This window comes from Lolium rigidum, chromosome 1, assembly GCF_022539505.1.
Source record: "Lolium rigidum isolate FL_2022 chromosome 1, APGP_CSIRO_Lrig_0.1, whole genome shotgun sequence".
NCBI classification, from domain to species: domain Eukaryota; kingdom Viridiplantae; phylum Streptophyta; class Magnoliopsida; order Poales; family Poaceae; genus Lolium; species Lolium rigidum.
Window position 1 is genome coordinate 234,077,414 of NC_061508.1, and position 6,049 is coordinate 234,083,462.

Here is a 6,049-nt window from a genome sequence, read left to right on the forward strand (position 1 = left end):
TATTTGTAAGACGACTATGGTATGTAATGAATGATGACTTATGATATTCAACTGTTATGTCTCGCAACAACAATATTCCTGGGATTGCGATGTATGGCATAACAGGCATCTGGACGTAAAAATCCGGGTGTTGACAGTAATTAAGATAAATCTAACCACAGACTTAAACTCTGAGATCCTGCTATCCCTCCTGCATCGATATACCAACGGGGGTTTAGGTTTCTGTCGCTCCGGCAACCCCGCAATTAGCAAACGAATACAAGATGTATTCCCCTAGGCCCATAAATGGTGAAGTATCATGTAGTCGACGTTCACATGACACCACTAGAAGAATAACACCACAACTTAAATATCATAACATTGAATATTAACCAACATAATTCACTACTAACATTTAGACTTCACCCATGTCCTCAAGAACTAAACGAACTACTCACGAGACATCATATGGAACATGATCAGAGGTGATATGATGATGAATAAAAATCTGAACATAAACCTTGGTTCAATGGTTTCACTCAATAGCATCAATAACAAGTAGAAATCAATACCGGGAGAGTTTCCCCTATCAAACAATCAAGATCCAACCCTAATTGTTACAGCGGTGACGAGGTGCAGCGGTGGAGATGGCGGTGATGATGATGAAGATGATGGTGATGATGATAGAGATGATGTCCAGCTCGATGACGGTGACGATGGCGTCGATTTCCCCCTCCGGGAGGGAATTTCCCCGGTGGATTTCAGCCTGCCGGAGAGCTCTTTTCTCTCTGGTGTTTTCCGCCCCGCAGAGGCGGCTGTGACTCTTCGCAACTATCCTCTGGAGCTTAGGTTTTCGGGACGAAGAAGTACGCGAAGGAGAGGAGGCCGAGGAGGGGCCGTGGGCCCCCTCCCCACATGGCGGCGCGGCCGGGCGGGGCCCGCGCCGGCCTATGAGGGGGCCCATGGCGGCCCTCCTCGGCTCCTCCTTTTGGCTACCTCCATCTTCTGGAAAAATAGGATTTTCAGTATAATTTCCATCAATTGCTGATCTTCCGAAATATTGCATTCTGACGGTGATTTTTCCAGCAGAATCCTGACTCCGGTGCGCGATTCTCCAATCATCATGAAACATGCAAAATAGATGAAATAACATAAGTATCATCTCTAAATATGAAATATATCAATGAATAACAGTAAATTATGATATAAAATAGTGATGCAAAATGGACGTATCAACTCCCCCAAGCTTAGACTTCGCTTGTCCCCAAGCGAAACTGAGCTCAGTAAACAAGACCACATGTTTATGGAGTGAAGAGTCGATAAATAAAATACGGACAAGAAGCATCATATCAATTCACACAACACATTCTAGTAGACAACTTCCTCATATAATTCACCTTGAAACAAGTAGAAGGTAATCACAAATAAAGGTGCATAAAAAATCATAATTGGTGATGGCAAACTTCGTTCTTGGTCAGAGAACAGTTAACAGATTATACTTATCTATTGAGCAGTGATGGCGTTTAACTCACACGTTCGTTGGGAACCCCAAGAGGAAGGTATGATGCGCACAGCAGCAAGTTTTCCCTCAGAAAGAAACCAAGGTTTATCGAACTAGGAGGAGCCAAGAAGCACGTTGAAGGTTGATGGCGGCGGGATGTAGTGCGGCGCAACACCAGGGATTCCGGCGCCAACGTGGAACCTGCACAACACAACCAAAGTACTTTGCCCCAACGAAACAGTGAGGTTGTCAATCTCACCGGCTTGCTGTAACAAAGGATTAGATGTATAGTGTGGATGATGATTGTTTGCGAAAAACAAGTAGAACAAGTATTGCGAAGAGATTGTATTCAATGTAAAAGAATGGACCGGGGTCCACGAGTTCACTAGAGGTGTATCTCCCATAAGATAAAAGCATGTTGGGTGAACAAATTACGGTACGGGCAATTGAAAAATAGAGAGAGCATAACAATGCACATACATGTCATGATAAGTATAGTGAGATTTAATTGGGCATTACGACAAAGTACATAGACCGCCATCCAACTGCATCTATGCCTAAAAATTCCACCTTCAGGTTATCATCCGAACCCCTTCCAGTATTAAGTTGCAAAGTAACAGACAATTGCATTAAGTATGGTGCGTAATGTAATCAATAACTACATCCTTAGACATAGCACCAATGTTTTATCCCTAGTGGCAACAACACAACACAACCTTAGAACTTTCTGTCACTCGTCCTGGTGTCAATGCGAGCATGAACCCACTATCGAGCATAAATACTCCCTCTTGGAGTTAAGAGCAAAAACTTGGCCAGAGCCTCTACTAATAACGGAGAGCATGCAAGATCATAAACAACACATATGTAATAACTTGATAATTAACATAACATGGTATTCTCTATCCATCAGATCCCGACAAACACAACATAGAGTATTACAGATAGATGATCTTGATCATGTTAGGCAGCTCACAAGATCCAACAATGAAGCACAATGAGGAGAAGACAACCATCTAGCTACTGCTATGGACCCATAGTCCAGGGGTGAACTACTCACTCATCACTCCGGAGGCGACCATGGCGGTGTAGAGTCCTCCGGGAGATGAATCCCCTCTCCGGCACGGTGCCGGAGGAGATCTCCAGAATCCCCCGAGATGGGATTGGCGGCGGCGTCTCTGGAAGGTTTTCCGTATCGTGGTTCTTCCCATCAGGGGTTTCGCGACGGAGGCTTTAAGTAGGCGGAAGGGCAACGTGGGGGGCCACACGGGGGGCCCACACTATAGGTCGGCGCGGCCAAGACCTGGGCCGCGCCGCCCTATGGTTTGGCCACCTCGTGGCCCCACTTCGACTCCTCTTCGGTCTTCCGAAGCTTCGTGGCAAAATAGGACCCCGGGTTTTGATTTCGTCCAATTCCGAGAATATTTCGTTACTAGGATTTCGAAACCAAAAACAACAGAAAACAGCAAGCTGGCTCTTCGGCATCTTGTTAATAGGTTAGTTCCAGAAAATGCACGAATATGACATAAAGTGTGCATAAAACATGTAGGTATCATCAATAATAAGGCATAGAACATAGGAAATTATCGATACGTCAGAGACGTATCAGCATCCCCAAGCTTAGTTCTGCTCGTCCCGAGCAGGTAAAACGATAACAAAGATAATTTCTGAAGTGACATGCCATCATAACCTTGATCATACTATTTGTAAACATATGTAATGAATGCAGCGATCAAAACAATGGTAATGACATGAGTAAACAAGTGAATCATAAAGCAAAGACTTTTCATGAATAGTACTTCAAGACAAGCATCAATAAGTCTTGCATAAGAGTTAACTCATAAAGCAATAAATCAAAGTAAAGGTATTGAAGCAACACAAAGGAAGATTAAGTTTCAGCGGTTGCTTTCAACTTGTAACATGTATATCTCATGGATAATTGTCAACATAGAGTAATATAACAAGTGCAATATGCAAGTATGTAGGAATCAATGCACAGTTCACACAAGTGTTTGCTTCTTGAGGTGGAGAGAGATAGGTGAACTGACTCAACATAAAAGTAAAAAGAATGGTCCTTCAAAGAGGAAAGCATCGATTGCTATATTTGTGCTATAGCTTTTATTTTGAAAACATGAAACAATTTTGTCAACGGTAGTAATAAAGCATATGAGTTATGTAAATTATATCTTACAAGTTGCAAGCCTCATGCATAGTATACTAATAGTGCCCGCACCTTGTCCTAATTAGCTTGGACTACCGGATCATCGCAATACACATGTTTTAACCAAGTGTCACAATGGGGTACCTCCATGCCGCCCTGTACAAAGGTCTAAGGAGAAAGCTCGCATTTTGGATTTCTCGCTTTTGATTATTCTCAACTTAGACATCCATACCGGGACAACATGGACAACGGATAATGGACTCCTCTTTAATGCATAAGCATGTGGCAACAATTAGTATTCTCATATGAGATTGAGGATATATGTCCAAAACTGAAACTTCCACCATGATTCATGGCTTTAGTTAGCGGCCCAATGTTCTTCTCTAACAATATGTATGCTCCGACCATAAAGGTGGTAGATCTCTCTTACTTCAGACAAGACGGACATGCATAGCAACTCACATGATATTCAACAAAGAATAGTTGATGGCGTCCCCTGAAGCATGGTTATCGCACAACAAGCAACTTAATAAGAGATAAAGTGCATAAGTACATATTCAATACCACAATAGTTTTTAAGCTATTTGTCCCATGAGCTATATATTGTAAAGGTTAATGATGGAATTTTAAAGGTAGCACTCAAGCAATTTACTTTGGAATGGTGGATAAATACCATTTAGTAGGTAGGTATGGTGGACACAAATGGCATAGTGGTTGGCTCAAGGATTTGGATGCATGAGAAGTATTCCCTCTCGATACAAGGTTTAGGCTAGCAAGGTTATTTGAAACAAACACAAGGATGAACGGTACAGCAAAACTCACATAAAAGACATATTGTAAACATTATAAGACTCTACACCGTCTTCCTTGTTGTTCAAAACTCAATACTAGATATTATCTAGACTCTAGAGAAACCAAATATGCAAACCAAATTAGCAAGCTCTAAGTGTTTCTTCATTAATGGGTGCAAAGTATATGATGCAAGAGCTTAAACATGAGCACAACAATTGCCAAGTATCAAATTATCCAAGACATTTTAGAGTTACTACATGTAGTATTTTCCAATTCCAACCATATAACAAATTAACGAAGAAGAAACTTCGCCATGAATACTATGAGTAGAGCCTAAGGACATACTTGTCCATATGCTACAGCGGAGCGTGTCTCTCTCCCACAAAGTGAATGCTAGGATCCATTTTATTCAAACAAAAACAAAAACAAAAACAAACCGACGCTCCAAGCAAAGTGCATAAGATGTGACGGAATAAAAATATAGTTTCGGGGAGGAACCCGATAATGTTGTCGATGAAGAAGGGGATGCCTTGGGCATCCCCAAGCTTAGACGCTTGAGTCTTCTTAGAATATGCAGGGGTGAACCACCGGGGCATCCCCAAGCTTAGAGCTTTCACTCTCCTTGATCATATTGCATCATACTCCTCTCTTGATCCTTGAAAACTTCCTCCACACCAAACTCGAAACAACTCATTAGAGGGTTAGTGCACAATAAAAATTAACATGTTCAGAGGTGACACAATCATTCTTAACACTTCTGGACATTGCATAAAGCTACTGGACATTAATGGATCAAAGAAATTCATCCAACATAGCAAAAAAGGCAATGCGAAATAAAAGGCAGAATCTGTCAAAACAGAACAGTCCGTAAAGATGGATTTTATTAGGGCACCAGACATGCTCAAATGAAAATGCCAAAATTTAATGAAAGTTGCGTACATATCTGAGGATCATGCACGTAAATTGGCTTAATTTTCTGAGCTACCTACAGGGAGGTAGACCCAGATTCGTGACAGCAAAGAAATCTGGAACTGCGCAGTAATCCAAATCTAGTACTTACTTTACTATCAAAGACTTTACTTGGCACAACAAAACTCAAAACTAAGATAAGGAGAGGTTGCTACAGTAGTAAACAACTTCCAAGATTCAAATATAAAACAAAAATACTGTAGTAAAAACATGGGTTGTCTCCCATAAGCGCTTTTCTTAACGCCTTTCAGCCTAGGCGCAGAAAGTGTATCTCAAGTGTTATCAAAGGGTGGTGCATCTACAGCGGGGTTTGGAGTTTTCTCAACCATGCATAGTATATTGGATACATAAGTTTCAGCGTCTCCCTTTTCATTAGTCTTGGGCTTGCTACTCTCATCGAACAAATTTTCAGGAACAAGCCAAGCATAGTTATTTTCTAGTGCATCATTCATAGCTAGGAGTTTACATGGTATTGGTGCTTTGATCTCCCCACCATTATTAATATTATTAGTGTACCTTATTCTATCCATGTCCATTTTTTCAAGGAGACCAACAAAATTAGTATGAGAACCAAGCATATTAAATTTAGCAAAGACCTTTCTAGCCTCTCTTGCTAGACCACCAAATTCTCTAAGAAGGGTTTCTAAAAC